This window comes from Mustela lutreola, chromosome 12 (genome assembly GCF_030435805.1).
Source record: "Mustela lutreola isolate mMusLut2 chromosome 12, mMusLut2.pri, whole genome shotgun sequence".
NCBI lineage: Eukaryota > Metazoa > Chordata > Mammalia > Carnivora > Mustelidae > Mustela > Mustela lutreola.
In genome coordinates this window covers 41,720,136-41,746,259 of record NC_081301.1, presented here as the reverse complement: position 1 = coordinate 41,746,259, position 26,124 = coordinate 41,720,136, and the positions used below count along the sequence as shown (strand labels likewise).

The 26,124-nt window shown below is 37.5% G+C and overlaps 1 long non-coding RNA gene across 1 annotated transcript in view; it reads right to left on the bottom strand.

The window, feature by feature from the left end:
* LOC131812722 (uncharacterized) overlaps nucleotides 1-26,124 on the bottom strand; it is an 857,580-nt gene that overhangs the window by 290,861 nt on the left and 540,595 nt on the right. The window lies entirely within an intron of this gene.

Genomic DNA, 26,124 nt, shown 5'->3' with positions numbered 1-26,124 from the left:
CAGTTTTTTTTCTATTTTTGTACTATTTCTTAGAAAGCTTGCACAGATTATTTCTAGGTAGACATGAATCATATTCATAGCATTTAGACTACAGTGTAGTTAACAAGATCCTTAATTTTAAATTTTATCATGTAATTGACTGAAAAAAAAGTTGTAGTGATAACTCAACCGAAAAAAAGAGAAAAGGAAAAGCAAAGTTAAAATGGTAAAGTAAGTGGAAAAAAATTACAAAATTGAGTGGATTAGATTGATAAATCAAGATCAACCAGATTGTACCATTGGAATATTAGAAGGATATCAGAAGAATAAATGGAATATGTGAAGTAATCTGAGCAATTTAGAAGAAAGAAGCTATATAAATCCAAGGTGTCATAAAAAAAGACTCCCATGACCGCTTATGTCTCAGAATATTTTCTTATTGGGGTGGGGGAGGGGATGAGAGAACTAAATGTGTTTAAGGAAATTTGTAAGTTCACAAGATGAGTTAGTTCCCTAATAAATGCTAACAGAAAATAAAAGTACTACTTCAGGGGCTCTCTCTTCTAGAATGAACAGATTGAAAATTTAGTAAACTATATGGCTTTAACTGGTTGACTTCCATACACCAGGTTTGCCGTTCCTTCAAAGCAAAACACTCCTCATACAGAGATCTGCTACTCAGAAAGCACTTTATAAATGGACATGCCTAATTGTAATCACTCCCGCATGCTGAGAGTCCTTTACACTGGACACTTTAACACATCATCTCTAGTTAATTAAACAGTCCTGTAAAATGGGAATGATGACTAGTCCCATTACATAAATTGAAACACTGAGACTCAGAGGAGTCAAATTACTCCTGTAAGTTCACACTGCCAGTAAAGCGGTAGATTCAGGATTTGAACCCACCTATCACGTATGGCTTTCAACAACTGACTCTATATAGATTAGCACATAGCACAGGCAGAGATTAGGAAATGCAATTGTTTTATTTATTATGGATCTGTCTCATTACTCATGTAATGTTTTCAACTCTTTAGTATGCGACCCTGTTCTGTGTGTTGAGCACACAGCAGGGATCAAGACAATGTTCCGAACACCATAAATCTGACAATTAGACATTATTTAACACACACACATACACACACATCCAAAAAACGTGTCAGATTACTGGCCATGGTCAGTTAATGGAAAAAAAAAATGGCCTCCCATTTCTTATTGAGTTTTAAATTTTTGCTTTGTATTGGTGAACTACAAGATAGTTCACTACAAGATTGTTCACTAACAATCCCACATGCCAAACACTACAAGATGGTGAGTGTTTGGCATGTGGGATTGTTACCATCCCAGAGGTCCTCACCGATGACTTGAAAATACAAGAAGACTGTAAGACAGACTGACTCTACATCATGCTGTTACCTGGGTCAACTACTGTGAGCATGTGGGTCCCTCCTTCAGCCCTCATTTTCCTCCAGGATTTTTTTTTCTCTCCAGACTTATGATACTCTGCATTCTCCCTTACCTCTTCACAGCTCCTAATTTCATAAGAAAACTATCTAATTCAGTCTATTTTATATTCAAACATAAATGACAGGCCATATCCTTGGGTTATGCCTCTCAGGATATTTATTTTATCAAAAGGAATTGATCTATAATGGGCCAAATTTAGGGGCAATTTACTGAGGCCTGAAGATTTCCTGCCTCCTTTATTCTACCCAGATGCAACTTACATGTACAATGCTATGCTTCCACAGTCAAAAGTCATCAAAGGCAGAACCATACAACTTGCTATTATTATTATTATTATTATTATTATTATTATTATTTTTAAGTCTGGGACCAGCAGGTCAGTGAAGCATCACATCAAGGCTACTCTTCACACTCTGTGCCTTGTCCTAAAGCACAAAGCAACAGGTGTGATCACGTCAGTAGATTATACTTATGTGACAGGGAACCTACAGCTGAACAAATTGAAAACTAAAGGCTTTAAGAGAGGACGGGGACATCTTTCAAGCAGTGTTTTCGCACAGCAAAATGTCCCATGAGTCATCCTTCTGTGTGGAGTACTGTCGGAGAGTGACTTCAGCCCAGCACTTCTTGAGAACTGTTCTGCATAACTTAGACTCATCCCTGAACACTTGGTGGAATAACTGAATTCCAATAACCTCCACAGATAAATACATCACCTTTATTCAAGGGACACCAGATACTCAATATAACACTGCCCTTTGGAGTTCATGATTTGAGATGTCCTTGAAAGTAAGATTACCTGATGAAGATGCCACTTGACTGCAAAAGTAAATAAACCTCCTTTGACATGACTCAAGACAGAGTCACTGTGTTTAATCTTGTTCTGGATAGCCCTCCGCTTTCACATCCCCAAAATTGTATACCATAGCAAAAAAACAAACAACTAAAAAAACTAAAAAAACCCCAAACCTCACAACTTTAATATTTGCTAGTAAAATGGTGATTTATTTTCTGGTTCCTTAGAACTAATTGAATGGATTCTGTTTCAAGTCAAAAAACAATGACACAGTAAAAGCTGAGCAGTCTTAAACTTAATAAAGTAAAGGCAACTCAGATCTAGATTATTGATGTGTAAACAGAATCTGCTTCAGCTTTGCTGCTTTTCGTTCACCAAATGAAATACCTTCCATGTGTACCCTGGTTCTATATTTGATTATAATTCTACACCATTTGGGCACCTTTCAGTGAAAACACAAAGAGCGCCCTTACACCACAACTCCAGAAGTCCACTTAGGGAAATTTACAGCAGAGCTGTGCTACCTCAAAATTTGATTCCAACATTCCCCAAACTCTTGTAATTAAGTTTCCAATTAAAACTTCCTGAATTTCATAAGAAATTCATGCCAAAATGTAATGCAGTCACATGTCCATTCCTCTGAACCCCATAGTGGAAAATGTCACAGATCTTATGCCTTTGAAACTTTTTGTCACATTATTGTTTTCTTCTAGGAACTAAAATGATGCATGAGCTGATATTGTAGCCAGAAATACTTGTAGCAGAGGAATATTTTTGAATAATTTACTATCTATTGTTCTATATCTTGGGAGTCAGAAAACAGATGAGCCATTCCTTGACAAATGAAGTATAGAGAACAAACTGCAAACTTTTATACATATCCACCTTTTCATGTTAAAATACTGTATCAACAATCAACAAGTTTTCAGGAAAAGGAAACAAGAAATGTACATCATAAAAGAGGAAAAATTTAGATTTAGCTTAGAAGAGAAATAAATGGTCAGCTATTTCCTAGAATTGCCAATTTCTTAAAATCATTACTGATACAAAAATTTAAATAGTCGTCTCCTCAGAATAATAGCCTCCTTGATTCATACTGACATATACTTAGGGAAAGTCCAATCTTTATATTAAAATCATGGACTGTTTTTTTTTTTTTTTTAAAGACTTTATTTATTTATTTGACAGAGAGAAATCACAAGTAGGTAGAGAGGCAGGCAGAGAGAGAGAGAGGAGGAAGCAGGCTCCCTGCTGAGCAGAGAGCCCGATGCGGGACTCGATCCCAGGACCCTGAGATCATGACCTGAGCCGAAGGCAGCGGCTTAACCACTGAGCCACCCAGGCGCCCAAAATCATGGACTGTTATAATGCAATGTAGTTTTCGCTACAGACTTCTAAGTCTAAACTATGGTCACAAAACGAGTATGTGCTTAAGAGTGAGTGAGCGAGTGTGTGTGTGTGTGCGAGAGAGAGAGAGAGAGAGAGAGACTCACTACAGGTGCACATTAAAGGACAGACCTACCCCCCTCCCCAAAATTTTATGTTAAATTTAACTTGTATAATAATTTAATTCCAATAACAACTTTAGATCTGAGAAAAGGTATATAGCTTTCAAATGATACTAAATGGAATTTATGACTTACCCAAAGTGCTAGAAGCCACTTTACATCTCAGGTTTTGTTTCAGTGCATTGAAATTTACAGTTAGAGTGTGCCATTACATCTTCTAAGAGAGCCACTGCCCCTTGCAGGCCCAGATCCAACGCTGACTATGACATTGAATCTTCTGTGTTTAACAGTAGCTGCTGCTGCTGGTTTTCAATTCCTAGTTACTGAACCATCATGAGTGAAGGCAAAGATGATGGTGAAGTGGAGAACTGGGATGAAACTCGACTCTCTTGGGAGATCATCATGAAGAGAGCCCAATCATTCACCCAAGATATTTTTTTTCTATTCAGGTGAATATTGCAGACCTCTTCACTGTAACCCTACATGGGCAGACCCTGAGATTTTAGGAGACAGTAATATGATTTCTCAATGTATCTCCTAAGAAAGGTCTGAAATTGCTCTGAACTAGGAGTAGTAACATCTGAATTTAAATTCCAGCTCCATCTCTCCCTACTGAAGGGACATAAAGAAAAGTGCTCAACATCCTGGGCTTGTTTTCCTCATTACCCATTCCCGGCCCCGACACAATATCTATGTGAAGTGATGGATGTGTTAACTAACCTTATTTCAGTAATCTTTTCACAATATATAAGTGCACCAACTTACTCACTGCCTTAAACTCTCACAATGTTAAGTGTCAATTATATCTCAATAAGCCAGAACAAAAATGAGGCATGAAGCCTTTGTAAACGACATTTTAAGACCATCTAATGCACTGGAATCAAGAAGTTGGATCCTCTTAGTTTTCCCAGTATTTTTGGACTATTGTAAAATAACTTCATGATGAAATCTTCCACATAAAGAGCATTTAAAAAAAAAAAAAACAAGATAAAATAGGTGCACTATTCATTCATTTCTCAAACTGCAACAGAATAAGTGCCAAGTAATACAAGGCAATATGGGGAGAATGATTGATGATTAAGTTTCTCTTTTGAGGAATTCATTGTCTAACTGAGGAGAAAAACTTGTGAACAGATTTCTGCCCAGCTGGTATGGGCACACAACAAAAATGGTGCAATCAAGCTTCACAGAGAAGGGAACAGGCTATGGAAGGGACAAAGGCTTTCTTCTGGGAAAGAGGAAGGAAAGGAATTCCTAGGAGTGGAAATATCAGTCAAGGATCAGGAAGGTTCCATCTCATCTCCCCTATATTCAGATGGTCAAAACTTTGATGTGGCTGGAAAGGGACTTTAATGGAAAGTAATAATAATGGGATATGGGTTTTATACAGGTAATGAACACATGATTGAGAATCTCTTTGCTCCCAGGCTAAGGAATTTGATCCACACGCTAAAAGTGTATCAAAAGCATAGAGACTAATTTTCAAATGGCTCCAGGTTGGTGCTCAGAGAAGTGGGGGTGGAGAAGAGTGATGGTAAATTCAGAATCTGCTTGCTTGAGTGTCTCAACAGTAGGTACCCACTCTCTCGGCTGGTTTAGGAACTGGATTATATTAATTCAATTAACTTTTGCCCATTGATGATCCCTTAATAGCAGAGTATGAGTACTGTACAGTGGCTTTATAGTTAAAAGTCAAACATCACTTAATGGTACTATAAAATTTTTTCTTTCTTTTTTTTTTAAGATTTTATTTATTTATTTGATATAGAGCACAAGCAGGGGGAGTGGCAGGCAGATGGGAGGTAGAAGCAGGCTCCCTGCTGAGCAGGAGTACAGGAGTACAGGACCATGACCTGAGCCAAAGGGAGATGCTTAACCCACTGAGCCATCCAGGCACCCCAAAACTTTTCTACTTTCTGTTTCTATTTCTTTTGTACTTTATAATTATTGATCAGAAAGAAGACACTACCTACAAAGCCCGATTTATAACATGGCAGTATTTGTGACTAGGGAAAAAAATTTCCTTGCTTTTAAACAAGTGCATGTTCTCACTGAAAAAGAAACAATTTTAAATTAGAAGAATGGCCTTATGTTATCGGACATTATAGCTATAAATTCTATTTAAACCAACTACTCCTCTCTAAGTACAAAGATCAATCTTTGTCGTCCTTAGGTTTCTTGGTGAATGCTAATTAACATTCCTCAGTATAACCTTAACTGTAACTTGCTGGTCCTCCCTGAAGGTCAACATACTATTTTAAGAAAAATGTTTCCAAAAAATAATAATAAAAGAAAAGAAAAAGAAAAATATGTACACATCTCTGGTTGAGTTAATGTAAACATATCCTATTTTTAGAAAGTGAGTGTAATAGGTTAAGTTAAGAACTCTGGTGTGGCCTGGAGATTAAAAGGTTGTTTGCTTCCCAGGTATGGCATTGCATTTAAACAATACTATCGGAGAATGACAACACATAAACAGATGGTAGAAAGAATGGATTTAAGAGAAGGTGGAACAAAGATGGGGGATTTCTTTTAAGATGCATTTATTTGAAAATCAATGTTTAAATAATGAAAGTTCTTATTTGTTTACATAGGGTATCAGCAGTTCCACAGTATTGAGGAGTTTCAACTGACTATTCTTTATGGATGTGCCACAAAAGACATTAAGCCAAAGGTCTGGGCAATGTGAGAATCCTGAGAATTACCATCATTTATATACTATGAGATTTCTTTTTCCTGATCCCTGGCCTTCGCCTGATACCTTCATCATTGGCCCTCCTCTCTTAGAACCTGAGAAAAATATGTATTTCACTAGAGTAGTTTAAGAAGATGCATTCCTGAGGCACCTGTGTGGCTCAGTGGGTTAAAGCCTCTGCCTTGGGCTCAGGTCATAGTCCCAGGGTCCTGGGATGGAGACCGACATTGGACTCTCTGCTAAGCAGGGAGCCTACTTTCCTCTCTCTCTCTGCTTGCCTCTCTGCCTACTTGTGATCTCTGTCTGTCAAATAAATGAGTAAAATCTTTAAAAAAAAAAAAAAAAGAAATAAAAAAAAGAAGATGCATTTCTGAAGGGAAAAATGACCTAAAGTGATACCTGTTTTCCTTTGGTCTCATTGAGACTGTATCGGCCATTCATTACTGACAAAACAACACTTTGGGTCTAGTTGTCTTTTATACTAAACTCTGAACCTCTGGAAGGAAATCTGTGAACGTAAGCCACAAATAACATCTCCAAGTCAATTACAGGAGGTAACGGGGGAAACAAAGTTTGCAGAGAAGAGTCTGAAGATTTTTAACAATTGTGTTAATTTGCAAGAATAATTATATGATCTTGCACAAGTCATTGGATTAATATATTTTAATAAATCAAGTGAACACAAAAACAGAAAGGCTGCCAAAGCAAGAGGTGGTATCTATCAAAACATTAGAGGTTCCAGTTTTTCACTAGTGACTATCTTCTAGGCCCATTTCATTGCACAAATTTTGATAAATTGTAGTGGATTAGCAACTGTACTTTTTCCATAAATAATGGTGAACTGGTTTAGGAGGAAAAAACTCAAGAAATGCTAAGCATATCTCTATCTACACATCACTTGCTCATGTAGGCCAGAGAGGAAAGAGCTAGAGCACATTATAAATGTGATCACACATCACCCATATGTCTCTTCTGGGAAGCTGGGCAGGTTGTTAACATTCCTAATGTTCACATGGGGTTTGTAGAGCTGGATCTGGCTTTTACAGGATAGATGGGCACATGAAAATCCGTGACCTAATTGCCATAGCAAAAGAAATATTACAAATGTGGGTATGTCTTTGAGGCACAAGAAACAGAATCATTTAACAAATATTGTCTCTTTGTTTTTATGAACCTTGCAACTGGGGAGAGGGATTTTGGAGTGGATAGAGTTGGAGTACCAGTACTAAATTCAATTTGGCAAAATATGTTAGAACAGGAACAATCTAAAACTTCTTTCCACTACTTTACCCTTGTCATTTGTGAGGAACAGCCACGCTATAACTCTCCTGCAAATAACAAACAAAAAGCTATGCAATTAGGCCTAAAAAAACCATGTTAGCAAATCCTTAAAGTTAAGATTTTAGCAAGATCTCCATTTTTTTAAAATTTATGCAATTCTCTTACATCAATTGACAATGACCACCACAACCTCCCCACTCACCACCTCACAACCCATAAACACACTAAATAGATATCCTACAAATTAAAGATCTCTGCAGAAGGAACACGCTGGTAAGTTTATTTTAGCTCTTGACCACTTGCTGTTCTTGGTATAAAAATCACAGCAACCATGGGGGGAAAAGTGACACATTAACTGAAGAAATACAATGTTGTATGGTTATACTGTCCACTAAATCCTCTGAGATGCACAGCATGTTTAAGGTCAAGAATGCCCAGTACTTTGGCATCCAAACGATCCTTTATCAGAGGATATAGAAAAAGATACCTTTTATTATATTTTGATGATCAACATTCAGCAAACTCTGGGAAGCCAGAAAGGACAACAGTTTGGGATTTTAAGAAGCAAACTAAGCCATGACTCACGTTGACATTCCAAATACTGGTATTTTTCACTTGGCAGCGGTGTGTAAGGATTGTCCTGGAGTGACACTTTAACCTTTTATAAGGTAAACATTCTTTTCCCCTTAAACAAAATAGATTCCTGCTGCCCCTTAGACACTCTAAATAGATGAATAAATCAATTCAATTGCTGGAGAGGGAGAGAAAAGGGCAACACAGCTCCTCTGTTTTTTTTTTTTTTTTTTTTTTTTTTAATTGGAGGAATCTGGCATTGAAGTTGCTGCCATGTAACTGGGAAGGGGGTGAGAAGGATGGAACTCGAGTAGCTGGCATTGGCTGTAAGAAATATTAGTCGTTTTGCTTCTTGGCACCCATCTACCCAACAGACATATTCTAGAAGTTTCTTACAGTCAGGGCATATTCTGTGTGTGTGTGTGTGTGTGTGTGTGTGTGTTGACCAAAGATTGCATCATTCACCACTGACTTCAGGGGTGGGGGTGGGGGTCAGACCAACTCCAAAAAGTAAATATTGTACTGGAGAAATGAATACCGCTAGCTACCTGTAAGCACGTGCACATGTCCGACTACACTGTTTTTACCTTTTTTCTAGGTATGTACGGGAACTCCCAAAGATTAAATCACTCAAGATGTAAAAAGGAAAATCCAAAAGCCTAAACCCAAGATTCATGTAAATCACACAGTAAATTAAATCATATACACATGGAAAGCAACATAGAGATGAACTCTAAGGGGTGTCAATCTGTGATCATTCTAATATATGTCAATTATTAGTTATGCAAATACTTATACCAGTGCGCTGTGTGTTTAAAAGGGATTCCTGTAAGTAGATGCTGATTATAATGTAAACATACAGACACACACATAATTAAGAATCTATTCTGCCAACTGAGACACAAAAGATTTCCTGACTTCAAGTTCAGTTTTCCTTTCAGTGACAACACTTTACAGATACTAACTTGTTTAATGTTACTTCTGAGAACCAGTTTCTGTAATCTGTGTTCATTTTTATATTTTCATGTTAACAAACATGTCTTTGTGAGCATGTCATTGTCACTGTGCTACTTTTCACTACTGTATTCTACTTTTTCTTTATAATCTTTCCGTTAAATGATTATAAATACATGAACATTATCTTCATATTGGCCCTATTATTTGGGTTGCTGGATATCCTATATATATACACATGTTCTACAGAATTTTGCTTCATACCCTTTATTGACTTTGTCAGGACACCCTCAATGCCCTATATTCAGCTTTTTTTCAATGAATTATTAAAAACTTAAAAAATATTTTAAAACATTTTTAGTGGTGCTTAAATGATTTAAGAGCTGTCCCTGAGAATCGCACCTCCATGCATGAAGATCTGGACAATGCCTATGGTCTTTCCTACAGTTGGACTCACAGAAGACCACACGTAAAAGTATTTAATTTTCATATTCAAGAAATAAGAGAGGACTTGTTGTTTGCCTAAAGTCCCAAGTCAGAGATAACTCCTGATCAGTTCACGGTCTATGAAGCTCAGCCAGTCGGGACAGCCTCATTGCAGAGGTCATGCTTCTGAAAGTTCACCATCAATGGGAGGTTTACTCCACGGACCAGATAACCAGCTAAATTCCACCTCAGCTTCTGAAGTCTACCAAGCCCTGAAAACCAGGCTTCTAAAATATTTATAGGAAATCAGTCTGGCTCCAATACAGACTGTGCCTTACCAATACAGCTCTCTTTTACAGCAGTAAGAAGTCTACATCAGCCATCAGACTCAGTTATTATGAGTTTGGAGACCTTTTATTGTTTCTCCTGTGTTTATGGTTAGTTTTTAATTGGACTTGAGGGACAGACACAATGACATCCTGATATGAGATTATCGTATCAATTTTTTTCAATTCTTCTAGTGATTGATGTAGTCAAATTTTTATTTATAAATGCAACATAAACTTGGTCAAAATGCAGGTATGAATTTTTTGACAATTTTTTAAAACAATGGACAATTATTAAACAAGGGAAAGGGGCTTTTAAAAAATTATTTATTTATTAGAGAGCGAGCAAGCATGAGCAGAAGGGAGACGCAGCGGGGGAGGGAGAAGCAGGCTCTCTGCTGAGCAGGGAGTCTTGATGTGGAATTCGATCCCAGGACCTTGGTATCATAACCTGAATCAAAGGCAGACACTTAATCGAGACACCCAGGTGCCTGGGAAAAGAGCTTTTAAAGTTTTTTGTGTAGGATATAATGGCTCAGTCAATATAAAAAATGAGGGAAAGGCCAACATATAATATAAAGATATTTATATCTTTATACAAGATATAGGCCAACATATAATACAGCTAAGCTGAGAGATAGGTGATTTCCTTAACTAATACTAAAGAAAAGTAATTAATAACAAAATTCAAAAAATAAAATAATCATAGCAAAAGTTGCAATGGCTTCCACTATGTATATCCTAGTTTTTATAGCTTGCATGCCTGAATATTATTGCTATGGAGCATTTTCTGACTCTAAAACTATAAGCAGATTTTCAAGTGTCAAAATGAAATCTACTACAAAAATAAAAAATGCATCAGCTACATTTACTTTTATAGAGATTATCAAAGATTTAAACACCTTGCCTTTTGATTGGATAGCCAGAGATACCAACTACCAGAATGCAGAAAAAAAAATTTTTTTCTGTTGCTTGTGCAGTATTTTTCTTCTGAAAAAGGCTTGCTTATAAGGCACTCACAAGGAAAACCCTTCCAGATGAGACTTCAAAAAGAACAGCCATTTTTTGCAGAGGCTCTTATTGAATTAGAAGTTAATGAGAAACAAAAGTACCCCTTTCAGTGGGTATAATACAAATTTGCTGGATATTTATGTAAAGGCGCAGAGATTATTTATTCAAAGGTGAAGCCAAATATGAATGTTTTTATGGGAAGTGTTGGTTATTTTTCCCATGTTCTGCCTTATACTGCTGAACCAGTATTTAATGCTCTTCCTATGGACAACTGGACTACCTGGGATGAAGACTTTCTCTAGCTTCATCGTTTATAGTGTTTAAACTGATCAATTTTTTTTATGACTGTTTACATGAGGATCCTTCAATTCTCACATTCAAAAACCTGCTGGCTCCTTAACAAAGGCAGTTGAGAACTTCTCAGTGTGTTTACAGCACTGAAATCATACTTAAATTCTGAAGAAAAGGCCCCCAAATTCTTGTTAACATTTTTAATAACCCATTGAGTGAAACTTACTTATTTCTTGTTCACAGTCCTCCATATGTCCTCAGCAAATTGAAAGAAAACAAGTATCTTGTTAGAAAGAACTAAAAAGAAGATAGAAAATGACTATCTGAAGTAGTATCTTGCTAAAAAGAACTTGTTGAATGTGTTAAAGAAAGAACTGACCAAAATTTATTTCTTTAAGTGCCAAGGCTATTATTAAAATGAACTCTCTATATATGAAAAGGACAAGAAATTCCAACTTGAAATGAATAATTATTATGGCTTTTGCCATAAGATTTGTTTGAAACAGATTTTAACTCCTGAAGAATTCAATTTTTTAAGAATTCAATTCTTTACATACATATTATTTAATAATCAGTATCATTAGAATCATTGCAGTGTTGAAGAGAAAGGAAATATAAATTTATGACAAAGTTATCTTTTTCTGTTACTGGACAACAGTTTTAAAAATCATTGGTCATGAGATAGAGTAATACTGAATAATGGAAAAGCTAATTAATACCATAAAGATGGTATTATGTGCTTCAAATAAAACAGATTGAAGAACCACTCTCAGTCGTTAACTTTATGCCAATATATGTTCGGAATCCTGGCTCATAGTGGTAATGTTGAGCATGCTTTCTCTTTAATGAATTTTCAATGGACAACATAACTAAAGAAGTTGGGTGGGACCACTGCCAAGATATGTTACAATTTAAATGGAACATAGCCAGTAACTGCAAGAAATCTTATAAGAAAATTTTGCAAAACACGGAACTGTTGAGGCAAATAAAATTAAGACAAGAAGTGTAATTTAGATGCTTACAGTTTATTTCAGATAAACAACAAATGATGTTTTAGCTTAAGTATGTACCACAAATTATTTTTATCTTTATGTATCTATCCAAAGGCAGCTAGAAATAATTTTAATTTAACTGGGCATCCTGTATTCCATTTGCCTCATCTGGCAACCCTGATTTTCATGTTGTATCTTGGATTGGGATTTCTTAGACTGAGTGTATGATATAATTCAAACCCCAGGACTCCATGAAAGAGGGGCTATGGATGCTAATTATGAGGGAAGATTATTCATATTAAGGATATTAATTTTTCCCACCAATTTCCAACAGAGATGGACAGCTTTTGTGGTTGTTGTTGTTGTGGTTGTGGTTCACCTGGAAAGCATTCCTCCTTTCAGTTGAAGGTTGTCATTTTTGAGTACCTGCACCTGGAAAGCATTCCTCCTTTCAGTTGAAGGTTGTCTTTTTTGAGTACCTGCACCTGGAAAGCATTCCTCCTTTCAGTTGAAGGTTGTCATTTTTGAGTACCTGACTCCACTTGTATGCGGTGGGAGGGCTGTCTCGGCTGCAGCTCACATACTTGTCAAGTTCAAATCCTATTCCACGGAGGGGCTGACAACCAGTGAAGCTTGACATTTCTGGGTTGGATGCACTTCCAGGACAGCCCTGGCTTTTCTGGGTGGGCTTTTCCACTTTTATTGTATTATTTATTGTGTTTTCGTTTGTGTTTCATGAGGATATTGTTGTTATTTTTGCAAGTCATGGAGAACTCCTTTTACATTCTTGTGAGCTCACTAATGTTTTTCAAAGCATGTCGGCTCTAATTTATGTAGTATTTAGGTGATTTGCAGTAGGAGAGGGGGTGTAATTCAGGATATCTGGTCTTGTTAAACTATAGCAATGAAAATTTCATAAAGTCCATTTTTAAAAATAGACTTAGCATCAAGCTGACTGGCAAATTTTAAAATACCACACCATAAACTATTTTGGAGGGTTCTTTGTAATTTAAACATTGATCTTAATACTTTTCATAGTATGACAAACACATTCTTTTAAGAGTCAAATAAATTCTGTAAGTCTTATAAGGAAAAAAGAGCACTCTCTTATTTGCACTTTTTTATTTCACATGCTCTCTTCCTGGGTTTTTCACTATTGTGTACTTTTAATTATTTCATTCATGATTAGTCCCCATATTTTACAATAATATATATTTTATATACAGACACATATATATAAATTTATAATAATATGTCCTCCATATAATAATATGTCCTCAATTTTCTTAGTTTATTAATTCTGGGTATTTAATTTGACCTCTTACTATAGATAATAAGCATCTGGCCTCCACACTATCTCAAATATTATGCAATCATCCTTTTAGAATAATATATCATAATTTTAACCAGTGTTTAGTACTGGCACTATTAGGACTTTGTAAATATGGAACACTGTTATGCTCGTTAATATTGTCATATTTCTCAGTATTTTCTGTTTCTCATAACCAAGGATATTTATTCTTCCTAAATAGATTTGTCTTTCTAATAGCCAAGGGCTGTCTTTGTCTGTGTTGTGGTTGGAATATAGGTTCAGAAAATTCCAGAAATCTGATGAAGAGGAAGGAAGGAGTCAACTTCTCCTCTTACAGATAAACAACTTCGGCTTCTCACGGTGCCCAGGGGCCTGGAGGAGGTGGACAGTCCTACTGCACACCTATGACCAGGGGCCTGGAGCAAGTGGACAGTCCTACTGCACACCCATTCCCATCCCAGGTTCCTTGTTTCTGCTTGGTTTCCCTGTTTTAAAAATATTTTTGTATAATAATGTCTTTGAAAAACTCAACGGGGGCACCTGAGTGGCGCAGTCAGTTAAGCGTTTAACTCTTGATTTTGGCTCAAGTCATGATGTCAGGGTTATGAAATTGAGTTCTGTGTTGGGTTTCATGCTGGGTATAAAGCCTGCTTCATATTCTCTTTCTCTCTCTCTTTAAAACAAAACAAAACAAAACAAAACAAAACTCAACTACATAAAGTACCATAAGCTCTTTGAGGGTTTTTCAAAGTGAGAAAAGAAACAAACAACGGAGCCTGCACCCCAGAAACTTGCTCATTCTAGTCTTACCACATTCCTTTACTATTGTGAACATGACATAATTACACGAAGGTGGGATTACTGAAGCTTCCTACAGCTAGCAATCCTTCACTCGGTTTCCAGAAAGGTAATAGTCAAGGGGCTTCATATTTCATACATTTTGGAACTGGAATTCTAGAGCTGGCTGGGTGTTAGAAAAGAAGAATGTGACCCTGAATTCATTGGGGAGAAACAGCTGTCACCTGCCCCCAAGATCCCTGATGGAAGCTAGGGACAACTAGACTATTACTCACCTTTTAGCTCAAACTTACCAAAACTCTGTAATAGTCCAGCAGGTTCCCCTCTCTACCCTTGTATTCCCCTAGAGCAGTAGAGAACAGAAAACTTCCTGCTCCATGACCTACAGAGCTGGCAGGGAGGCTGCTACAGCTCTTCTTCACCCTCCTTGCGCAACAGTCTCATTCAAGGTTATCAACTTCCCTTTCCTTGTTCAGAGAGGGTACAGATGGCCTAGCATGAGTGGCACAGGTATGACAGTGTTGTGACTGTGGTACCTGACTATAGGACACTTTTGGCTTTGTGTGGAATGGCTGTGGTAAAATAGAATTCTTTACTCTTCCTCTTCTCAGTGACACATGGTGGAGACATTGACACATGTAACTCAAAAGTCTGGGGTAGACTGGTCTTCACACTCCAGAGTTGGTGCAGTGACTAAATTAATGTCATCAGGATTCAAGTCCTCTCGTTTTTGGTTCCCTGTTTTCTGTGCTGGGTTTGTCTTCAGGCCTTGTGTTGTTGTCAGTAAGGTAAGAGCTGTATTTTCCCAGGTGGAAGCACAGTTGAAAATATAGTGCCTCTGTCAGGATAGCCCCTGCAAAGTCTCCTTGGGTCTTACTGATTCCATTTGGGTACCATCTCCATTCCAGCACCAGTCCCTGTGGCCAGGAGAATGAGTGCTCTGGTTCAAGAGGCCTGAGTCAACAGAGCCATCCTTAGAGGAGGAACAGGTGGAAAACACACCTCCATATGCACTTGGAATAAGACTGAAAAATATGGGTTGTTCTTCCAAAAGGGTACTCTTTCTAGAAAGCTGAATGAATACCGAATTTCAAAATGAAAACAGAAATCAAGCATACATTTCTTATGGCCTTTTCTCAATGTCCCCAATCCTATCTGCTGGCCCTGTGTCATTCTCACCTACTTATAACATGCCATGTGATCCAACAGAACCATGCTCTATTAAGGTGAAAATCAGACCTTGTGCTTATGTTACCATCTTTGCTATCTTGTATGGAGTTTGACTCCCTTGGAGGGATGGGTATCCATAGTTACTAACAAATATGAACTATATTCCCTGCTTTAGGCATGATCTTTGCTTCTCCTGTTAGACTGAATATTACCTCATCAGATCAAGAATTCCATAAACTTGGAGGCAAGGTTGTGTGATAATGCTTTATATTTATATAAGATTTATATAAGAGCTTGTATAAGATGTTCTGATATTTCCTAGCCAAGAATAAGAATGAATGAACCTCATTAAGGGCCTACTATGTGCTGGCTCAGGAATGTTTCATATATATTGCTACCCATCCCCCCACAGCCTTCCTATATGGGAAATGAGGACACTGTAGTCACATGGAGTAGATACATTTTGATGTTTATTCCCAGATAATAATGACATTCTTAACTGCCCCTTTCACTCCTTTTGGGTGGTCCTCTTCTGCCCTCCATAAGTTTTACAAAATAGAAAGAATTGGTCTGTAGAGAGTCAGAAAATAAAACATGCATCCCAGTTGCTGTCTGAATTTCTAAATTTCTGGTGTCTTTTCATTACCTGGCAAGAGGTCTGACTGTTGTTCTTGAGTTCTGTAAGATACTCCTCAATCTTTAAAACTTCTCTTAAAAGCCAAGCCCTCAAAGGAATGAACAGCTTTTCATCAAAAATTAAAATCAAGTTGTGGGTAGGAGAAGAATCAATGAAACAAGATGGGATTGGGAGGGAGACAAACCATAAGTGACTCTTAATCTCACAAAACAAACTGAGGGTTGCTGGGGGGAGGGGGTTTGGGAGAAAGGGGTGGGATTATGGACATTGGGGAGGGTATGTGCTTTGGTGAGTGCTGTGAAGTGTGTAAACCTGGTGATTCACAGACCTGTACCCCTGGGGATAAAAATATATGTTTATAAATAATAAAAAATTAATAATTAAAAAAAATCAAGTTGTGCAAGACCCTATGACCAGGAAGCAGTAGAATCAGGATTTAAAACCAATTCTCTCTGAATTCAAAACCAGTATGGTACATGGTAATGCACTTTGACTTGAAGGTGCTACAACTCAAATTTCTAAAGTTAACATATTTCATCACAATGGACAACACTATGTTATTTTTAGTAAAATGAAAGAGTTAATCAGCGGCTAACCCAACTCAGATTTGGAGGGAGAGGAGCAATTTTAGGAAAATGTGAATCAGCATAAAAGCCCTGTTTAAGTATCAATTAGCATGGCTGCTGTTAACAAGGAATGCCAAAATTTCACTGTTAAAAAACAGCTAATAAAATCAACATGGTGGATATTTAAAATATCACTGCACAAACCTACCAATGCTACAATATTATAACCCTAATATCTATGGTTAGAAGTGAAAATGGTATTTGTGGGTGTGTATAAAGAAAGCAAAATCAATTTCACAGTTTAAACTACAGGTTACTTAGAAAAAAAAAACACATATTGAAAAGACCTTTCAGATGCTCTCGAAATAAGGGCCCAATTTTTTTCTGTTCTCTTGCTTAGTAATGAATTATTTATAATTAACCAAGTCTTATTAACATAATTTGCTAAAGTATGCAGGTTAGATTTTATTTTGCCAAAATTATCATCCATCATGGTTCATTGCCTTTAAATCTCATTTGGTTTAGAGGTTCTTTCTTTAATCCTCCACTAAGTCAAACTGCTTGCAAAGACATTTTACAGCAAATCCGTACTAGGGGAATGACTACTTGTACTTTTCATTTGTGCTAAAGCTTGTCTTATTCTGGAACTGCTATTTTCAAGTAATGACTATACATCCTCAGTTGTTTGATAAAGTGAAGACTTGTTTACAAAGTGCAGAAGAACAATGTATAGGGTGTACTCTTTCACAACTGTGTAATTATACCAACCAAGGCTTCAGTTAATGAGTTCCTTAAATGGTTGTGGAAGAGAGATCACCATATGCGCTTTTCAAACCATGCTTTTTGGTTTGAAAGGAATGGAGATTACCTAGTACATCAGAGCTCCATTTCAACTATTCCTGAAAGATAGTTTATATCCCATTTTCAAAAACTGTCCAAGAAAAAGATTCCAAGTTAAAATCTGTATGAAATAATAATCCCCCAAATGATTCTATCACTGATTTTTCATGTGTGAAATGGCACTGGAGATGTGGTTCATAAATGACGTATGAAACAGTTATTTTCTTTAAAATGTATGGTTTTATTTGAGAGGACTTATTAAGTAATTCTATGGGTAAATTTAGAGTTATCACCTGAAAACCTGCTTAACCCCGTCATGATCAGAATGGATATTCTTAAGTATGTATAGTCAATATTGGTTCTCAGAACTCAGTCACTACACCATTACCTGTCGCTACTCACTCGGTCTCAGGCTTCAATTAAAACAGGTGAGGAAAACCCTCTCTCTCAATGATATAAGAAAGTGGGGAACAATAGGAATCTGAGTGGATGCCGGCCAATGTTAAAAATAGGGTACAGTTTCGAGGAGGAAACACCAAAGTCATCCTTCACTGTTTTCATGTAGTATATGTCAAGGTCAGCTTTTTCTAGTGCCCATCTTTCCAGCACCCCATCTCCATACTGTGGGCGTTTTTCTGAATGGCTTTACTAAATACATTGCTTTCCTAGGCTGAGTTTTCCTCCTCCCAACCATGCAAATGTGTCTATCTGGACACAATGAAACCGTTCCCTAGCCTTGTCATTATATTCATTTTTAAACTGTAGTAAATGTCTTGGGCTTTAAACTATCAGTTTCAGCCTATAATTTTTGCTGTACAACCTCATGATTCATAGTGTTCTCAGCACCTGTCACCCTACAATACCAACAGTGGGTATTGAAGAATTGCTTGCTGGTTATAATAAATAAATATTTAAAACCAAGATTTTTTTCTTCAGGGAAACAAGCTATACTTCACATAGTGTGAAAATAGATGACATCAATTTTATTACAATAACCTCATCTATAAGCTTTATTTCAAGGACACAGAAATGAGGCAGTGGGATCACTGTAGAGGAAACAGAGCTGTACTGTCAAACTTGCATGTGCATGTGTTGGTGTGTTTGTATAGTTCTTTTAGCCAGCTACTAGCTGATCTGAGCTATGATATTCACAGGTATCTGAACTACTAAACATAAAATGTTAGCTAAAATGGGATACTTTCGCTGAAAGGGGAAGCAGAGTGCTTTTAAAAAAAAAAAAAGAGAGAGAGGAGTGCCTGGGTGGCTAAGCATCTACCTTCGGCTTGGGTCATGATCCCAGGATCATGGGATCAAGCCCTGCATTGGGCTCCCTGCTCAGTAGGAAGCCTGCTTTTCTCTCTCCCACTTCCCCTGCTTGTATTACCTCTCTGCTATCTCTCTCTCTGTCAAATAAATAAAAAAATAAAAAATAAAAAATAAATCTTCAAAAACATAGATAAGGATTTTTATGCAACTTTTGTTTGCATACCATCGTGTATGTTTGCATTACACACAGTGAACACTTCTAAACCTAAAATTCTGCATTTTATCTATAGCCCAAACAGAGAGGTTAATGACACCTCCAAATATGTTATCAAGACATTTTCTGAAGTCTTGAAGATGGTATGTACTTGAGAGGTAAGGATGTTACGATGTTATTTCATTGAGCACTGAACTTTTCTATTTCCTTTCATACCTGATCTATGTACAAAGGTGTTTTTTTTTTAAAGATTTTATTTATTTACTTGACAGAGAGAGATCATAAGTAGGCAGAGAGGCAGGCAGAGAGAGAGAGGGGGAAGCAGGCTTCCTGCCGAGCAGAGAGCCCAATGTGGGGCTTGATCCCAGGTCCCTGAGACCATGACCTGAGCCGAAGGCAGAGGCTTAACCCACTGAGCCACCCAGGCGCCCTATACAAAGGTTTAAATCAAAACCCTTGCTGGGAGTTTCTGTACTAAAACAGAAAGAGAGTACCAAAGACAGTGTCTAGGTCATACGGTCCTAGTGAGCACAATCAAGTGACTCCGTATATCCAGTAAAATTCACTAAACATATTTAACTTGATTGTGAAACTTGTTTCATTTGTTAACTGTGAGATGCAATAAAGCTTCACTTTTTGCCAAATTGTAAAACAGCGTTTGACTTAAGTGGTTCTCAAGAAATATAAATATTGACTTTTACCCTTAGTGATATTGTAAGAAAAATCAATTCCTATCAGAATATATTCTATAATAGAAGCAAAAACCAGCTAACAGAGTTTTTCATCTAATTGTTGCACAGATTATTCTAAATTTTTATTACAGGCTGGAGTTCTGGGTAATAAATTTTAAAAATCTAACTATATTTTTATAGCCTATATAAGGCCAGGGTTATAAAGCCATTTCAAAAATTTTATTTATGCTTAGGAAAACATAGATTTCAATGCCTTTGGTATAAAACTGTATCATTTTCCTTGATGAACACATAAAACATGTCTATTACCTTTTGTATACATATGTATAGTTCCATAATGTTGAGTCAGCCACCCATTAATTACATCTTCCTAAAAAAACAATTAAGTTCTGTTCCTTCTAGGACGGATACAATCAGGAAGTAGGACACTGAACATGTCTGTCCCACTCAAGCACCTGGTAAAGCAGCCAGGCTCCGGCTTGGGTCACTTGTATCCGCAGTCACACAGAGCCCTTCTATAGTTCTTAAAATGATAAATACAACCATCTACACTAGTAATGCAAAGGTATCTGTCTGAAGTAGACTTTAGGGAGGGAGGCTGACACAAGATAGGCAAGGTTTCTAGGTATTGCAAAGGGCACCCCTGGTGGGCACAAGGCACAAGGTTGTGCATAGGACAATTTTAATTCTTTTTTTTTTTTTTTTTTAAAGATTTTCTTTATTTATTTAACAGAGAGAGAAAGAGAGAGAGAGAGAGAAACAGTGAGAGAGGGAACACCAGCAGGGGGAGTGTTAACCTGGGGGAGAAGCAGGCTTCTTGCAGAGCAGGGAGCCTGATGCAGGGATCATAACCTGAGCCAAAGGCAGACGCTTAACTACTGACCCATCCAGGTGCCCCAGGACAAGTTTAATTCTTAAGCAAAGAGAAGAGCATCCACCAGCTTTGGTAAGTAAAACTTAATGGAGACAAAAAGCTGAAAAATAAGGAAATGAATCCTGTGATGCATCAGTGAGAGTCCCCCAGATTAGTGCATTTCCCAGAACGGACTTAGTTAACTGGGAAAGCAATCAGAAAGTGCCTAAGTTAGGGCGCCTGGGTGGCTCAGTGGATTAAGCCGCTGCCTTCGGCTCAGGTCATGATCTCAGGATCCTGGGATCGAGTCCCGCATCGGGCTCTCTGCTCAGCAGGGAGCCTGCTTCCCTCTATCTCCCTCTCTGCCTGCCTCTCCATCTGCTTGTGATCTCTCTCTGTCAAATAAATAAATAAAATCTTAAAAAAAAAAAAAAAAAAAAAAAAAAAAAAAAAAAAAAAAAAAAGAAAGTGCCTAAGTTAAGAAAGGAGCCATTTGCAGACTCTAATGCCCTCGTGAACCTGAAACTCCTAAGTAGACATGTAGGATTGTTGCAAAATTCAGACCAACAATTAATGTAGGCCACAAACCACTTCCACCTTAAACAAACCTATGCATCAAAAGCAACAGCGGTAACATCATTTTAGGAGTTCAGAGCTCTTTTGGTTACACGTCCTCACCGACACGAGATGCAGCTATTTATCGAGAAACCAAATTCAAAAGCACGTAGTGGAAGAACTTTTGCCAAAGCAATTAGGTGTTTCATAATCACAGAAGCAGAGGTTCCAAAAGCTAGTTTGTTGGGGTTTGATAATTTCGGAACTATTTTGGATATTTTAACAGCCTTTCAGGAATGAATGGGTAGGTGCTGTGTAGACATGAACCAACAACTTCAGAATCCCCCTGGGACTTACTGCACTTAACTCCAAAGGGAACTCACCAAAAGAAACCTGAATAGGTGGTAAACATCAGAAAAATATTGCAAACAAAAGGTCATTCATACAGCTTACACTCATTCGTACGTTTTCCTCTGAGAACTAAAATATCCTGGCTCTAAGTATTCTCACATGGGAAAAGAGAACTCGGATGGACTTTTACATCAGTAAGTGAACACAGTCACTTGGGGAGAGGCAGAACTAATTCACTGCACCAAAAAAAAGAGCACGATAATATTCTGGCTTATTTTAAAAGATGGTTTCTAGACTCAGTGAAAAATAGAAGGTGCCTGGGAACTTGCCAGGAACACAGCCAAGAAGCTGGACTTCAAGGAGGACAGCTCAGGTCTGTTTGCCAGTTCAGTGGTGGAGACGAGCCCAGTGGCCAGGTGCGTGGTATAGATACAAGTCACTCCAGTCCTCATCCTCTTCCAGATGGTGGATCCTCTGGCTGCCCTGTCTGTGGCCTCCATGAGTGCATAATTACACTCCTGGCCATCCTAGACTTCATTCAGCAAAATATTCAGTCTCTCTTCGTAAATTCAGGCTTCAGGAAGAAATTCTACCTTGGTTTGTGTCTTCACAGTGGTGTAGATGATGGTGTTATAACAAAATCAGCAATCTTGGGACTCCTGAGTGGTTCAGTTGGTTAAGCAATTGCTTTCGGCTCAGGTCATGATCCCAGAGTTCTGGGATTGAGTCCCGCATCAGGCGCCCAGCTCTGCAGGGAGTCTGTTTCTCCCTCTCACCTTCTCCCCTCTCATGATCTCTCTCTCTCTCTTTCTTTCTCTCTCTCTCTCTCTCAAATAAATAAATAAAATCTTCAAAATCATCAATCTTTAAGCTTTGTCCTAAAAGGATCAAGAGCACAATTTATCCCCAGTAACCATCCTTTTATGAATATGACCCTTCCATCAAAGCTCAAAGACAGCTTGTCAAGCAGTTAAGTTTTTCAATAAATCGTTGTCAGATGTATTTTAATAGTTGGTAATTCTGTTTTACACAAACTGTACAGCTGGCTTATTTGAAGTTGCCCTAAGTTTTTGTACTTCCTTGTAAGAGATGGTAGCAGGATCTCTGCAGCAAAGCTCATAAGTACCTTTGCTTTGTAGGCCTGCATGGCAGTCACCCAGGAGACCCTTAATCTTGGCCTCTGCCAAGACAAGAGCTCCTCCACCTCCTTCTGGCTGTGGGGCAATGGGACTGCTCTATTCTGAAGACCATTGAATATTTCACCTAAGTGATTCCTGGATTGTTTGTTTATATCACAGAACACATTGCTTATGGAGTTGAAATATAATCTATAACTAATACTGACCAGTATTATTGCAAATTGCATAAAAACATACCATCAATGAACTCATTATATACTGAGGCTACTGGTGTTTTCAATGTTTTGTATTGTATAAAAATCTTCCATCAGCTGTTGGAAAATATTTGATTTTTTCCCCTAAAGATTTTATTTATTTATTTATTTATTTATTTATTTATTTATTTGACAGAGACAGCGAAAGACAGAAAGAGCACAAGCAAGGGGAGCAGCAGAGGGAGAGGGAGAAGGAGGCTCTCCACTGAGCAGGGATCCCAATGTAGGGCTCCATCCCAGGACCCCAGGATCATGACCTGAGCTGAAGGCAGACACTAAACAACTGAGCTACCCAGGCGTCCCTGAAAATATTTTAATCAAGCTAGAAAAAAACAAATGGTTGGCATGTTTGTATGAATAGGGAGCAGGTTTCTGTTTTTTCACTATGTTAAATAGTGAAATATGCCATATGTTCTTAGAGGTAAATTAGATCCGGGTATTGAAGGAAATCTCTTGTTTAAGCTGTTTTCTGTAAAGAACTTTATTAATCTTTTCCCTTTTTATCGGACAGGCCACAATTAGATAGATTTGTGTTCATCTTATGATTAGTCCCAAATGCATTTGCTTTGATTCATTACAAAAGGCATAAGGATAATTTCAGCAATTAAGCACAATATTATCTTTGAGGTTCCTGGTAGCCAAAGTAACAAGGGAAACTTGCATGCGTTAGATAATTTTTAATGGTCTGGTGAATTGAAGCATACAATAATTGGGCTGGAAGAAATTTATTTTCTGACATAGTATATTATACTATTCATTTATAATATATTAAATTAATACAAAATGTTTTGAAATATCCAAATGTTTATAGCTATAAAGGATCAGTCAATTCTATTATAAAGGACTACCCTCAATTCCACTATACTCTTGCTGTTAAAAAAAGATGGTCATTCAATGACAAGAATGTCATTGTTCTTTAGTTTTCCAAGAAAACTCTGTGGAATGCAGAATCAGCTTATAGTTTAAAGGTGATTAATTTCAACAAAGCAGATTTCTTCAAAACACATAACATAAATAATGGCTTAAGGGGCTTTTTCTCTGTTTGCTTGTGTTTCTCCCAGGAATGAGGACACAGTCAGCAGGGCATGAGACTATTTTTGGTTCACCACTTTGACATGTCAAAACAAGTTATTTACCTTGCTTCATCATTAATATGTTTATATCAATGAATCCACAAAATTTAGTAAAGATGCAATGCTATTTTCCTCTGAAGCTAGAAAAAAGCAACATGTTTATGATTTTGAAAGTGTCACAAGCACTGTTAGAATGAACACCAGCAGTCTCCATGTCTTCAGTCACATGAATGTCACTGAAGCATGGTAAAGACCGTGTTAGGGAAGGCCAGTCTGAATTACTAAATAGAGTCAGCAAATAGTGTTTCTTCGGAAACAAGATTTGACTCCATTTAGCAGTGTACAGTAGGTCAGAGTGGGCCACAAAACAAAGAGCTGTCTAGTGTGGTTCTCGAGGGAAGTAGATTTAATGAACTAAATAATAACAAGCAGTAATTAGCATACTAGCTATTTGTGGATAAATACATGCTTTTCAAGTGCTTAAGGGCACTAGAGCAGCCTGTTCACTTAACTAGTTTAAAGATATCCTCCCCAAGTCTTGTTTATACCACTAATTTACACTTTGTACGTAACAAGGAAGAATTTTACAGATAAAGATCCCAGGCCACGTACTTCAGTATGAAATTTATTTATTCATTTATTAAGAGTAAATAAATCCAGTAGAGAGTGGATCCTAAATCCATGGATTACCAAAATGGAAATAGAAAAAAAAAAAAAAAAAAAAAACTTTTTTAAAGAACAAAAAAATAAAGATGAATAATTTTGGCTCTAAAATAGACCTTGTTTGCTCTCTGCAAACAGATCCCTTAGAGCCTATTGAGCTTTGTGTAAAAGAAAATTATATATAGTATTGTCCATGGCACACCCAGCAGGGCATTACTGACTACATTTTATTTATGTGGACATGAAAGCCCCTGAGATAGTGTGTGTGGGGGGTCACTTTCATCTTTTCTCCTACTGCACTGGATGACCTGCAGAGAAGAAAGGCAAGGTTTGCTGTACAATCATGTGTTAACACCAGCAGCACAATGGAAAAAGATACCCAAAGAGATATTGCCAAGTAGGTCCTACGGGATCAAACTCTTCATAGTTAAGCTGACCCCCAGAAGAGAGACACGTCTCAACCCAATAAGTAGCCAGGTGCCCACAAATCCTGAGATCCTAGATGTTATGACCAAGTGGATTTACTTCTGGGATCTCTTGGTGAAGAATGTGTTGATCGCATGGACGGTCTGCTCATGGGCCTGGAGGAGGGGAGCATATCAGGGTGAGTAGGGCCTGATGTGTTTGCTCTCTGATCAGACCGAAGGTGCAGCACAATTAGCCCCCCTGATGATGCTGTTGGCTTGCTTCTCTTTTTGCACTACATAACTTGGTGTTTTATTAGACCATCTCATGCCCTTTACCTGTTTCAAGTAGCCTGCATTTAGTTGGAAATCACTTCCCAGAAAAACTGTGAAAGAGAAAACTAACAGAGACAGAAGTATCTATGGAAAACCCAAGTTCTCATAGCTGAACATTCTAAATCTATACATAAATCTATCAAGTCTGCTTTGTCTAATCTATAACACACACATCACAAGCAGCCAAATGTTAGAATCTAGAATGTTTTACCTACGACAGGTGGAAAAGGGCATATTGAGAGACGCAAAGAATGAGGGTGCCTGGTTGGCTCAGTCGGTAGAACATAGGATTCTTGTTCTTGGGGTCATGAGTTCTAGCCCCATGTTGGGTGTAGAGATTACTTTAAAAAAATTAAATAATAAATAAATAGAGCAGCAAAGAATACCAGCTGACAGTGCAGAAAGAGACAAATAAGGTATAAAACTCAGGGAGAAGGACTTCAAAGAAAAAAAATTTTTTCCCATTTCACATTCTCGATAAGTCAATTCCAAAGTAAGGCTTCAAGAGCAGATAAGTTATTAAGAAGGTTTTTTGGAGGAGGAGAGTGAGCAAGGGAGTGAGTAAGTAAAACAGAAAGCTAAGAAACCAAGCAAAGCTGCAATTTCAGGAAAAATGTCAGCTTCAGTATTACCCCTCATGAAGCTATGCAGAACATATTACCCCTCAGAGTTTGTCCTATCTAAAGTTCAGGAATTTCT